At 43.0% G+C, this 14,520-nt stretch overlaps 1 protein-coding gene across 4 annotated transcripts in view; it reads right to left on the bottom strand.

Annotated features, from left to right (window-relative positions):
• Positions 1–13,991, bottom strand: part of LOC125741785 (MAGUK p55 subfamily member 3-like) — a 36,848-nt gene extending 22,857 nt beyond the window's left edge. For 2 of the 4 annotated variants that reach the window (XM_049013126.1, XM_049013128.1), the window contains exon 1: positions 13,861–13,991. The gene's annotated coding sequence lies outside the window, so the exon portion shown is untranslated. The other 2 variants (XM_049013127.1, XM_049013129.1) reach the window with 2 other exon arrangements.
• Between the last annotated feature and the right edge of the window lie 529 nt (positions 13,992–14,520).

Raw genomic sequence — 14,520 nt, 5'->3', positions numbered from 1 at the left:
ATCCCTCAGAATGTTATCTGCATCCAGGTAATCTACCATTTTCACTTGGATTATAGCTTCCATTATTTTTCCAGTAATGGTAGTTAAACTGATTGGCCTATAATTTGCTGCTTTACTTCTATTATATATTAGCATGCTTCCAATCAGAAGGTACCACACCCGCAGATAACGATTTATGGAATATTAAAGTTAAAGGTTGGTTAAGAATATCCCTCATCTTTTAAAACTATAGGTAAGATGCCATCAGGGCCCCGACATTTATTTATTTTGAGTTTAGCTAGGCTTAGTTAAATTGAAGGTGACTCCAGCTCAATACTAAGTGTGCTTCAAGCTCTGTTTTTGGATTTCTTCTCTGCTAGTAAGGTAGAACTCTGTTTACTTTCTGTCTCGGACTCGGTTGAAACTGTTGTTGTTGTGTGTAGTTTCTGGCAATCAAGTGTAGTTTCGGTCTCCCTGAAGGTGTTAATTAGGGGGCAGGGCTTACTGAGTTAAATTGAAGGTGACTCTGCCACAGACACGGGTAAAGGCAAACAGTCTAGTTGTTTCTACTACTTCTAATCCTTTCTTTCCTACTCTATCCAATCCTCTTTCTCTCACACCGTCACTTTAGACATGTGCCTTAGACCTATCCCAGTCCACTTATCTTTTAGATCTAGAAGATCTCACCCAACATCCAGGCGCTGCACACCCAGTAATCTTGTCCACCCTCCCATAACACCCCAGTCCCAGCGAGGCGTGTTGGGTGGTCTCTGGAATTGCCAGTTTGCTGTAAAGAAGGCTGATTTCATTTCCGCCCTTGCTTCACACCACTCACTTGACTTTCTGGCTCTGACCGAGACCTGGATATCCCCTGACAACTCGGCTACCCCGGCAGCTCTCTCCTCTGCTTATGCTTTCTCTCACTCTCCTTGCCAGACTGGCAGGGGTGGTGGCACAGGTCTGTTGCTATCTCGGAACTGGTGCTACTCACCCCTCTCTCTGCCCCATCTCAACATTTCATCCTTTGAATTCCATGGAGTTGCTGTTTCCTCTCCATTCAATATTCTGGTCATTGTTGTCTACCGCCCTCCTGGCCCCCTAGGCTACTTTCTAGAGGAACTCGATACTCTCCTCAGTCTCTTCCCCACTGACGACACCTCTCTCATTCTCCTTGGTGACTTCAACCTCCCCCATGACAAGCTCCTCTCTTCTGGTCTTCTCCCTTTTCTCGACTCCTTCTCTCTAACATCCAACAACTGCTCTCCCACACACAAAGGAGGTAACGTCCTCGACCTGGTTTTCAGCCGTCCCTCTCCAGTTACTGACATCACTTCTACTCCTCTACATATTTCTGATCACCACTTTGTATCCTTTACCATTACCCTACCCGTCTTGCCCAATCCCGGTTTTCAACATTTCTTGCCCACTCGACCAAACCTCCACTCTGTCTCCCCTTCTTCTTTTGCTTCCTGCACCCTGTCTTACCTTCCTGACCTTGACTCCTTTTCCTCCCTGGCCTTGGAGTCTGCAACTGATACTCTCATCTCCTCACTTTCCACATCCTTGGACAAACTCTGCCCGCTGTCTTCCAAACCCAGGAAACTCGCCCTGCTCCTTGACTTTCAGCTGCATTATGCACCAACCGAAGAGAATTGTGGGTAGCAGAGAGGATGTGGAAGAAATCTAAGCTTGATGCAAATCTGTCTTCCTACCGTACTCTGCTATCCAAATTCTCTTCAGACGTGACTGCAGTTAAAACTACCTTTTACAAAGAAAAACTAGAATTATCCTCACGAGATCCTCGCAAACTCCATAACAGTCTACAACCAGCTTTCTCTCTATCTCTCTCAGAGCAACCTCCAGGATCCTAATCAGTCTGGCTTCAAAGCAGCTCACTCTACAGAGACTGCCCTCTTAGCAGTCACTGAGAAGCTACATGCTGCCAGATCAGCCAAACTGTCATCTGTCCTCATCCTTCTTGACCTATCAGCAGCATTTGACACGCTCAACCACAAGACTCTTCTGTCCATCCTTAAGAGTCTTGGCATTGGTGGCTTGGCATGGCACTGGCTTGCTTCCTACCTAGAAGGCCGAAAATACCAAGTGACATGGAATGGATCCACATCTACCCCATGTTGTCTTTTCACCGGTGTCCCTCAGGGCTCAGTTCTTGGCCCTCTCTTATTCTCCTTCTACACTAAATCTCTTGGAGAGGTTATATCCTCACATACCTTCTCCTACCACTGCTATGCCGATGACACTCAACTCATCCTCTCCTTCCCTCCCTCAGACACTCATGTTTCCACTAATATCTCTGCATGCTTGGCAGACATCTCACCTTGGATGACCGCTCACCAGGTAAAACTCAACACTAGTAAAACCGAACTGCTTTACATCCCGGCTGACTCATCCCCCTCCAGGACCTTGCGATCTCCTTGTGACAACTCCCTGATCCGTCCTTCGGGTTCTGCTCGCAACCTTGGAGTTACCATGGATGATCGGTTGTCCTTTTCCTGACATATCACCAGTCTTTCTCACTCTTGTCGGTTTCTCCTCTTTAACATCAGGAGGATATGTCCATTTCTTTCCACTCAGGCTACCCAGATACTCGTGCAGTCCCTCGTCATCTCATGTCTGGACTACTGCAACTCGCTTCTAGCGGGTATACCACTGCGTGCCATCTGTCCCCTCCAACTGATTCAGAATGCAGCTGCTCGACTGGTTTTTAACCTTCGCAAGTTCTCCCACACCACTTCTTTGCTACGCTCTCTCCACTGGCTTCCTGTAGCCGCCCGCATCAAATTCAAAACACTGATGCTCGCATACAAAGCCAAAAATGGTCTGGCACCATCCTATCTAAAAGACCTCATCACACCCCGTACAGCGCCCCGATCTCTCCGATCCTCCAGCACTGCTAGACTGGTCCCACCACCCCTCAAGGCACAAGGACGACACACATCTCGGCTCTTCTCTGTCCTGGCACCTAGTTGGTTGAATGAACTCCCCCTTGATGTCCGAACAGCAGAAATCTTGGCTATCTTCAAGCGACAACTCAAAACTTTCCTTTTTCAGAAATACCTGAAGTAGTACTCTGTATTCTTACTCAGCTCTTTTCCGTGTGTGTGTGTATGTGTACAAAAAAAAATATATAAAAATTTGTTGCTCTTTCTCAAGTGTTCGGATAGATGGAATTCATAGCTTGGGTCCTTATTGAGCTAGTATTGGGAAAATTCATCGCAGCGTCTTAAAGCACTTATGTAAGTCGCTCTGGCTAAGGGCGTCTGCCAAATACTGTAAATGTAGTACCACATCAGCCTCAGTTGTACATATATTGGTCATAGACGATGCTGTATTTGTACTAAATGATGGCAAGTTACTCATGTTCTCTACTGTAAACAACTTTGTAAAATAATCATTAAAGTCAGTTAATATATCAACTTCATTTTCAATTATAAGGCCCTTACTATCCTGCAAATTAGTGATTTCAGCTTTTAGAGTTCTTTTGGAGTTAAAATATTGGAAGAAACTTTTAATGTCATCCTTAGCCTCCAATGCTATTTTTCTTTCTATATTCCTCTTGGAGTGTCTAATGTTATTTTTTAACTCAACCTATTGACTTAGATACTCCTGTTTAGTCTTGAAATAATTAGTTCATTTCCATTTGTGGAAGAGAGCCCTTTTCCTCCTCACTTTATGCTTAATTTCTTCTTGCACTTGTAACAATGTACTTTTAAAAGATTCCCATGCATCGTCAACCATTTTCCTATTTAACTCCATCCAGTTTACAGTTTCTAGTTTCAGTCTCATACCATTAAAGTTAGCCTTCCTAGCATTGTATACTTTTGTTTTGAACTTTGCTTTTCGGACACAAAAATTTACCTCAAATTTAACCATGCTATAATCACTACCATCCAATGGTTCTAAAACCTCTAATTTTCCAATCCTCTCCTGGTTGTTAGAGAAAACAAGATCAAGAAGGGCTTCTCCCCTGGTAGGGGTATTAACAAACTGAGTAAAAAAACAATCCTGTACTAATTCCACCATCTCAAATTCATTTACAGAAGAGCCAGAGACTGTGTCCCACTGTATCCCAGGTAAATTAAAATCATCCATAACCGCCACATCATTTTTGCTTTCCTCTATAGCTACATTAGGTGCTGTATAACAAACCCCGACAATTAGATTATTTGAGTTTTTAGCATATAGTTTTATCCATACAGTTTCTGTACTCTTATTTTTATCAGTGAGCTCCCTTGCCTGCAAGTTTTCTTTTACGTATACTGCAACACCACCTCCATTCTTGCCTGTCCGGTCTCTATGGAACAACGTATAACCATCCATATTATATTCTTCTCCATCATTCTCACTCATCCATGTTTCAGTTATTCCTATAATGTCGTAAGTGTCTTATTATACAAAAGCCTCTAAATCATGAATTATGTTTCTAATACTCCTAGCGTTTAAGTACAGACCGCAAAGGGCAGGCCGTTTACAGTGCCCACTTTAAATATGTATTGGGGTTTTCCATCTCTCCCCACCTATATTCTTAGCTAACCTCCCTGCCCCCTCCAGTCCCTAGTTTAAACATTCCTCAACTACTCTACACATACGCCTCCCCTTCCCCTCTGGTTCAGATGCAACCCGTCCGGCTTGAACAGGTCCCACCTGTTCCAGAAGGTCTAAACCTAAACCCCTCTTTCCTACACCACCATTTTAGCCATGCATTTAATCTCCTTATCTCAGCTAACTTAGCCTGGCTTGCACGTGGCACGGGAAGTATTCCAGAGAACAGCACCGTGGACATTATGCTTCTAAGCTTATCCGCGACTTCTATACATTTATCCTGCAGAACAGACCTCCTGCCCTTTCCTATGTCATTGGTGCCAACATGCACCATGACCACTGGATCCACCCCGATTGGGGCCAAAAGCCTGTGCACACAATTAGGAAGGTCCCCTACCTGGGCACCAGGCAGGCAAGACACCGTATGGGACCCTCTATCACGGGTGCACACGTAACTATCTACACCTATAATAATTGAATCCCCTACTACCACAACCTCCCTGTTCTGGGGGGCAGGGGGCTCCTCAGTGCCCATGGACCCTCCTGCCTCCCCAGTCTCTTCTGGCTCTAAAGCTGAAAGCACCTGAAAGCGATTACACACCATCACTTCAATTGATACCGCCTCTGTGAACTGTGTACACCCTGTTCTACGTCTATGACCTATTTTCACCCAGCTCTCTCGACCAACCTATTCATCATTCTCCTCCCTCCCCACTTGTGACATACACAGTCTCCCTAAGAGGCATATTAGCTCTCTCCTTTAACACACTGTTGTGTTGGATGAGAAACAGTTCCTCCTCGAAGTCCCGAACCTTGACCATGAGTGAGTCCACTGACTTACATCGCTCACAGACGAAATCCGACTGGACGCAAGCTTCCAGAAGGGTAAACATCTTGCAGACACAACACTGAGCTGGCCCCATAATTACCTAACTCACTATGACCCATCCTTTACTCCCAGCCCAGTATATTTATATACCGTATTTAACTTTTACTTGATTTAATAAACGTATAGTTAATATAATAAAATGCCAAGTACAATAAAACACTAAATAAAGACTTGCGTTAAAACGGGACTTTTTAAAGTATCTGATAGGGTCAGAGATAACACCTTTAGAAATTAAACATTTAAAATAACCAAATTGACAATTACCTACCCGAGACTAACTTCCTGCTGAATCATGTTTAAACAAAATAAAGCGAAGTTGCTCTAGGGAGGCAGAAAAACCACAAAAAAACCCTCTGAAAGCAGACTACTGTTGGAGCAGGAAAAAAGGTGGAAAATGTCTTCCTGGCCCCGACTAGTGACCGAGCAAAGCTCAAGAGCAACTGTCCTTTTCCGAGTTAATGTTACTGATGTTAGATAATATTACCCCGCGGGTATTTGTAGCGAAGGTACGCGGACACATAGTGTGAAAAGTCCCCAGTGCTCTGTTGCAAACTGTGAAGTTTGGTGGAGGAGGGATAATGATATGTGGTTGTTTTTCAGGGTTTTGGCCTCTTAGTCCTAGTGAAAGTAACTCTTAATGCTTCACCATACCAAGACATTTTGCTTCCAACTCTTTGGGAATAGTTTTGGTAAGGCCCTTTTCTATTCCAGCATGACTGTACCCCAGTGCAAAAGCAAGGCCCATAAAGACATGGTTGGGTGAGTTTGGTGTGGAAGAACTTAACTGGCCACACAGAGCCCTGACCTCAACCCCATCGAACACCTTTGGGATGAATATAGACTGCGAGCCAGGCCTTAAGGGCCTTAAGGAGTGCCTGACCTCACAAATGCTCTTCTTGTTGAAAGGGCAAAAATTCCTATATACACTTCAAAATATGGAAAGCCTTTCCAGAAGAATGGCAGCTGTTATAGCTGCAAAGGGGGGGACCAGCTCCACATTGATGCCTAATGATTTGGAATGGGATGTCATAAAGGTTCCTATAGGTGTAATAGCCAGCTGCCCAGTACTTTTGTCCATATAGTGCATATGGTCTCACTAATGCCAAAACATCAGTATGTTGTTCCAGCTGACTTGTTTTTGTCTTATTGCTCATTACTGAAACTGCTCTCACCACCTCGGTTTACTTAATGATTGATAACCCCACCTCCTAAAACCCTCCAAAACACCTTAAGCGGGATTTGTAAGGAAATCTAATTACCACCATTAGAGGTGATAATTTGGTGAAATGCTCACACAGGCTGAGAGGCTGTAACAGGAACTTAAATCAATACTTTGACACAATCCTTTTTGTTCTGCAGTATTTGACATTCGCGAACAAAGACACTGGTTACAGTGATAATATCGGCACATCAAAATCTGTTTCAAATATCAAATGAAAATGGTTTCTTTTTTATGTAATTGCACATAATTGTAACTGTAACAGCCAGAATAGCTATATCAATCGCAACATAAATTGAATTGCGAATATGTTTTCTAAAATAAAAAAAATGAAACCCTGAAGTTTGTCCTTTTTTACTGTAGATAATTTGGAATAAACAGTTGTTTGAGAAATCTCATGTGAAATATCTCACAAATTAAATTATTCTTTACAAATACATCGTAAAGTAGGGTTTCTCAACCGGTGAGTCGTGGCCAATCATATGGTAAACTTTCAAGAATGGACAATCTAAAAAATGCAGAGCCAGGTTAATTGAGTTAACAGGTCACGCCACATGCTACTGTTTTGATAATATTCAGAAGGGGCTTCGAGTGTTGGTGAAGAAATCGACAGCACAACAGCCACATCATCAAGGAGATATTCTGGAGAAATACCTGACGTAGAACTTCTATATTCTTTCTCGACTCTTATTCTGGTGTGTGTTTAAAAAAAAAAAAAAAAAATTCTGCACTACTCAATGGAGTTCTCAGAGATAGTATTCATAGCTTGGGTCCTTATTGAGCTAGCATTGGAAATTCATTGCAGAGTCTCAAAGCACTTATGTAAGTCGCTCTGGCTAAGGGCGTCTGCCAAATCCTGTAAATGTAAATGTAAATGTAATATTCTGGATAAATAAAGCAAACAGACAAGGGTGGTGTGGTGGCACTTTTTGCAATTTAAAGTCTACTGCTGCGTACTGTTGAAAACTTGTGACAAATAAAACTGTAAATACTATTTTTTTCATGTAAAATGGGGTTCATTTAGTTTCCTCCTGCAGTTCAAAGCCATGCAGTTCAGTTAATTGCTTTCTCTGAATTGACCATAGGATATGACTGCATATATGGCATCCTGTATGGAGTACACCCATGCCTGGGTCTGGGTTAGGCTCCAGAGCCCCGTGACCCTCAATGAGATAAGTGGTTAAAAGTTGAATCGATGAAATTTCTGGGGCCAAAGCAACTAAAATCCCTACAGAGAAATTTTGTCAAGACTCACTGAATCTTAATTTAGACAAACAGGACAAAAATCTCCACAAGCTGGCCCATCCCAGGTCTTCTACCCAACGGGCCCAGAGTCAGCTGGACTGGACACCACAGAAAATGAACTTTGGGCCATTGACCATACAGGAAGCTGCAGAACATGGTGCACATGAGAAGGACTCAGGGGTGTGTGGTCATGGAGACTAATATAACTGCATAACAGCAGTGATTGCTGGAGGTGACATCTTTACAGTTGTACCTGTCAAAGATTTGGACACACCAATCTGTACTATTCTCTGCATTATAGAGTAAAAAGACATTTTATATATACATATATATTGTCTGCCATTTCCAAAATCTACATAGTCATTCCATAAGCAATTTTTTAACTCTGCAATCTTCAGGACCAGCGAACCGATTTACAACTATCAATAAAATAAATCCAAAAAAAAAAACAATGAGAGAAATTTAAGCTACAAAAAGCATTGCTTTCTGCTCAAGAGATACTAGTCCCAGGCTGCACACATATTGCACATAAAAAATGACTCAGACGATACACTTTTTCTTTGTTGAAAAATACTGCATGTTGCACACGCAAAGGAGAGATATATTTCCACCCACATAAGCCAAAATCAATTTTAAGGCCACAGCACAAGTATTATATATAATACTGGATTGCTTCATATTCAGTTGTGTTTTTCCCTACAAACTTTTAAAATAAAAATATAAAAAACAGAGTCCTTAATATGTGTTCACTCCCTGCAAGCTTGTTCAAAGAATACTGCAGTGTTCTACCTTGTTGAATATTTTTCATTTGATATTTAACCTTGGGGCGGCATAGTGGTGCAGTGGTTAGCACTGTTGCCTCACACCTCTGGGACCCAGGTTCAAGTCTCCGCCTGGGTTACATGTGTGTGGAGTTTGCATGTTCTCCCCATGTCGTCGTGGGGTTTCCTCCGGGTACTCCGGTTTCCCCCACAGTCCAAAAAACATGCTGAGGTTAATTGGAGTCGCTAAATTGCCCGTAGGTGTGAATGTGTCTGTGAGTGTGCCCTGCGATGGGCTGGACCCCTGTCCTGGGTTGTTCCCTGCCTCGTGCCCGTAGCTTCTGGGATAGGGTCCGGACCACCCGCGACCCAGTAGGATAAGCAGGTTGGAAAATGGATGGATGGATATTTAACCTCCTAAGAAGCATTGCACTCTAGGGGATCCCCCCCCCACATCATAAATCCTGTGTAAAAAGCAGCCTTTGAAGAAACCTTGATGATGACTTTTCCAAAATCCTATTCTGGAACAAATGTTTGGCTTCACAGAGTTGTTTTCATTTTAAATTGGTAAAACTGGAATTAGTTTAGCACAAATAGCTGTATGTTTTGCTATGCATTTGTCAGCTTACTGTGATGGTCCATTGCAGTCAGTTCCTCCTGAGATAACAGCCTGCACATGAATCAAGAGTCACTAGGATTCCCCGTTTCCCTATATTCAGCTCAGATTAAGTGGAGTTCCTACTTTGTTCTCCTCAGAATCCACAATAAACATGTGTTCGTGTGACCATGATGAATCTGACAGCATAAAAGAGGAGTGATAGCATCATGTATGTCTCTGTTTCTCCTTCAGCAGATCCACCTCAAGCTACTGTGCCAATAACTTCATACAAAAATTGATACTCCCGTGTTAGTGCAGAATGACTTAAAGGAGGCTATCACTATATTGTGGAATTATAGAGTTTGAGATAGCTGGTCAATCATGAAGGACACAAATCATTGTTCTTCCAAAAGCTAAAGGTTAGGACATGACCCACAGCATAAGGCAGTGGGAAACACACGCCTCCTTCCTAAAGCATGAAGCTAATAAGTCAGACCGGTCTTTGATCATTTCTCTGGCTCAGTTCTGCTGCTTACTCTCTGATTCCACCACTGAGCCCCCTGCTTCAGCAAACAGTCTTGCTGCTAGACTAAGCATGTGACAGTTACGAGACGTGAACGCACACGGGGTGCTGTTTCTGTACCCTTAGCCATCCTGGTAACCGCTGCAGGAAACCTGCCAGCAACCCAGCAAGCAGGTCTTCCTTGTAGGAGCTGATTTGGAAAAATGGCACATTTATATTGCCATTAAATTTAGTCTGCAGTCAATGTGATTAATATAATGCCACTTTGCAAAGGACTAGCAATCCGCTAAGAGTATCTCCCCACTCTGTATGCTGTGCTGTGGGGGATAGCGCCCCCTCCCCTATGACCCCACCCAGAATCAGTTGGTAGAAGATGAATAGATGGATAATAAAATGCCATCAACATTGCAGAATGCCATAAGCAGCACTCCAGTAGGTTAGCACACTTTGGAGAGGAATAAGAGCTTTCAAACTGCAGATGAATTTCATTTATCAGGCTGTTATGAGTTTCTCGGTATTTGCAAAACAAGAAGTATTATTATTATTATTTTCCGCAAATATTTATTTATAATGCTGAAGCATGTCTTTTCAGCTAAGTGATTTTAATCTGTACAGTAACTGTGAATTTCATAATGTAATTTGGTCAGATAGTCATACATTGTTTCCATTTGCATAAAGTTAAATCATGTGGGTCCTCCATACCTGGGGACTAATGCAAGCATTAATGCAAGAAGTATTTCTTCGATTGTGGAGGCTAACATCAGATGAGTTGGCCTGAAGTTAAAACGTATTGTTAATTTCAACACCCACATCAGGCTCCTGATATATGAATTCGAGATCAGGCATGCCAATATATGCATCCTCAAACACTTCAAACACTCACACATCACCTATAACAATGTTATCTGCTACCAGAATCCTTTACTTACTGCTGCAAATAGCAAGTCGATTCATCTGTATCTCTTTTTCTCAGAGGCCGATACCCAAGTTAAATTCCCTTTTCACTGCATTTTCCAGTACAGAGTAATGAGACCTCCATTCACAATGCATTTCCCAGATAACACAATCACTGCCACTATTAACATTCTGTTATATATATATATATGTGTGTGTGTGTGTGTGTGTGTGTGTGTGTGTGTGTACAAAATATGGCGCTAGGCTAGTTAGAAAATGATTGTTAGCATTGAGGGGTACAAATTAAAATACTTGTAGCACAGCTTCTGATAAGTTGGGGGTTTCCTAGATTGTAATTTAATATATCTAAACAAGCATGAAGGGACTCGACCCAGTATTTATCAGTTTGTGTATACAGCTTTAGACAGCTCAAACGTGCCAATGCTCAGTGCTAAGTGATGAAAGCACAGGTAGTGGCGAGAACAGGCTGATCAGTATTCAGGAGCTCATACAAACCCACATCATTTCATAAAATACTCAAGACGGACTGATATCACTCAAGTTACAGCATAAGTGTGATGTGTCCATTGGCATGTCAGATATCACCATCCACAGATTGTCTTCAATTTTATTTATAGTCTTAATGGACTTGATGTCCTCCAGATGCCCTGAACAGGAAATAATCCAACTGAAGTTTGAAAAATAGGTCACGTCTCCTAGTATTTTACATCATATCTCCAGCAACTGTGCATTTAAAACTGTACAAAAAAAATATAGAAGGCATAGACACAGGGAATGGTCACGCTGGTTTAAACTATACAGAAAAAAAAATTCAATTAGAAAAGAGAACAGGTGAATGTTTCTCCATCTATCTTCCAGAGTTCTTACCCATTACAGGGGGTGGGGGTGGGGGATTAAAACCCTGGATGGGATGCCAGTTCACCACTGGGCATGGGCACACTGAAGCCCATTTATCCAACGCATGCTTTGGGACTGTGGGAGTAACCCAGGGCAGCTGAAGGAAACACAGGCCAACCTTCAACCTGCACACACACAGGCCTGGGATCTGAAGTCAAAATGTGGAATCATAAGCTGCTCAGCCACTGTGTCGCCCTTACAAGCATGTTTATGACACGTGAAAGTGAGAAGGAACTAGACTGAGCCTCAGAACTGCCCTCCACATGCAAATGCAAAGGTCAAGACTCAACATATATTAGCAAACATTATCAAGTCATCCTAATGCACCAAATGTTAATTTATCGTGAACATCTGTAATTATTAAGTGGAGGAATTATTATGTACAGCTTACTACTACCATTTCCACTAACAACCACTGAAATTGTAAGAGATGAACCTGAACAATGAAGATATTTATTTAACTCTTTGAGTTTGGTTATGTGAAATCATACAAAAAACAAGAATGTACACTGTACAGATGACCCTATAAATGCAATGAGACATCCTTAATCCCAGAAAGCGCTGATATCGCATCACAGAACCTGCACACTTTACAGCATGTGGGTCTCATCTATCAGAAAACGTTTTCTTCCGATCAATAACCCACCCAGTATCCAGACCTGATCTGCCACTTCCGTGTGATTGAGGGAAATTGTGGGCTTATGCTCTTGTACTTTGAGTCTTCCCACTTTCCAATGAACTTTCATGTACTTGGCTCCCAAACCTCCTCACATCAATCAACATACAGCCAATGGTGTTTTCATCACTGGGGTCTCTACCTGATCACAGTGACCACTGGACACATCTGCAGCACATTAGCTTACCTCTCTGTGGCAGTTAATAAGGCAGAATAGTCTGTTGCACGAATTCAACCAACCACCAATTCTCCAAGATTAATCCCCATTCAGATGGTAACTGAGCTTTGACTTATTAATGTTTTTCATTATTTGATTCTTTCCTAGAGTCTCCAAATGCTATGACCTAGACTGTATGAACAGTAAAATAAATTAAGTCTGCAACTATACTTTAAATATCTATCACTTACTAAACCTACTGAAGACAGTAAAACAAAAATCTCTATAGATATTTATAGCCTTAAAAAATATTACTATAATAGCATAATTCCTTAATTACAATCTATAGAAAATTGGGATTATGAGGTTAAAATGGTAATAGGTTTGTAGAAAATGGGTTAAAAATACTGCCAAGATGAACCAAAATTACTTGACCTTGCAGCAATACAATAGTTATCACACAGACGTGAGTATAAGACACTGTTTTCCTATTTCCACCTAGAATCTATTAGCAAATATCAACAGGGTCATGGCAAGACAATCTGACTACAGCCAAAAAGCCTGGCAATCAGCCTAGATGAGTCTGTTTTAGAATCACGGAGATGAATCCATTTTTAACTGAGCGTTGAGTGGGTGGACGGCATCCCTGCTGGCTGGGCGTGTGTGTGTGTGTGGGGGGGCAGTTACGTTACACCACAACAACTGCTGCGTATCCTCAGGCAGTGTCAGGCACGGGCAGCTGAGAGCTAAGGAATGCAGAGACCCTCTGCCTTGCCAGCCCCTATAGCCCTTTCTGCCTGTTGGGGATCCAATACCTGGTGAGAAATGAAGGATTCAATGAATTGTAGCCCGTTAATACTGCTCCCTCCACCAAAATGTTTGGCTTCTGCCTCACACGCCATAGCTCAGCTGTCACCTGAACCATACCTCCACCTGACCAATCGACATGCGTCTCACAGCACCGCAGGTCAGGATAAGGGTCTCGCTGAGATCACGACCACACAGAATTACACATACATGAAAATCACAGTGTCAGACACTACAGAGAAGACTGAGATCTAAAAGGAGTTAAAATTCAAGCCCCCCCCTCCAATAAAAAAAAAAAAAAACGGCACCCATCACACATACACCATCCTGGTATTTTTTCTCACAATGTAAATTAAGTTACCTTACCTTTCCCAATGCTGAGCATCCATCCAAAAACCTGCCACATAGATCTAACAGAAGCCCAGTTCAGTGAGGACATGGGGCTGAATGGAAAGTGAGAGCAACTCCCAGTTTGAATAGTCTAGCTACTCTCCGACACGCACCATCGCCCTGAAAAGCCCTCGCAACCAGGGTGTCTGAATGGCTGAATCCCTGCCCCCTGCGCTGGCTTTGCTGGCCACCGGCACCATAAATCAGCGCACACAAAGGGAAACCCCCTCACTCTTCTCACCTCCTCTCCCTCGCTCTGTTTCCCGTTCCTGGATGCGATAGCTCCTTCGTCTTCCTGCTGGATTCCCGTTTTGCTCGTGTGCCAGCCTGTGTGTTAGTATTATTGGTGCTCCTGTACTCATTCTCTCTCTCTCTCTCTCCCTCTCTTTTTCCCTCCCCCCTTCTACCTCATGCTCTGGCTCCCTCCCCCATCTCACTCCCATCTCAGTGCTTCTGATTGGGACTGGGCAGTTTAGCTCACAGACAGAGCATCGCGCAGACGATAATGTGATGCACACAAGCTGATAAATGAATGTTGGTCCAGCCAGCAGCTCCAAGCCATAGAGTGCCAGTCACACGTGCAGACAGTATGACAGACAGACAGGCAGGTAGGCAGACAGACAGGCAGGCAGGCAGACAGACAGGCAGACGGATAGGCAGACAGACAGGCAAGAAGGCAGGGAGGCAAGTAAATAGGCAGGCAGATAGACAGGTAAGCATCCCTGCATGGCCTTCACTCCACGCAAGTAAACTGCATCCCCTCCCCTTCATGCCCCACTTATCAAAAGCCCCCTACCCTCATTACATCTCGCAAGACATCATGGAAGAGGGAAGATGGGATATTTTATTCTGTTTGTGTTTGGAAGAGAGGCTGATCCAGTTCAGTATGCAGCAAGCAATG

The sequence above is a fragment of the Brienomyrus brachyistius genome, chromosome 5 (assembly GCF_023856365.1).
Source record: "Brienomyrus brachyistius isolate T26 chromosome 5, BBRACH_0.4, whole genome shotgun sequence".
In the NCBI taxonomy this organism is placed as follows: domain Eukaryota; kingdom Metazoa; phylum Chordata; class Actinopteri; order Osteoglossiformes; family Mormyridae; genus Brienomyrus; species Brienomyrus brachyistius.
The sequence above is the reverse complement of the archived record's forward strand: the minus strand, read 5'-3'. Positions and strand labels throughout refer to the sequence as shown.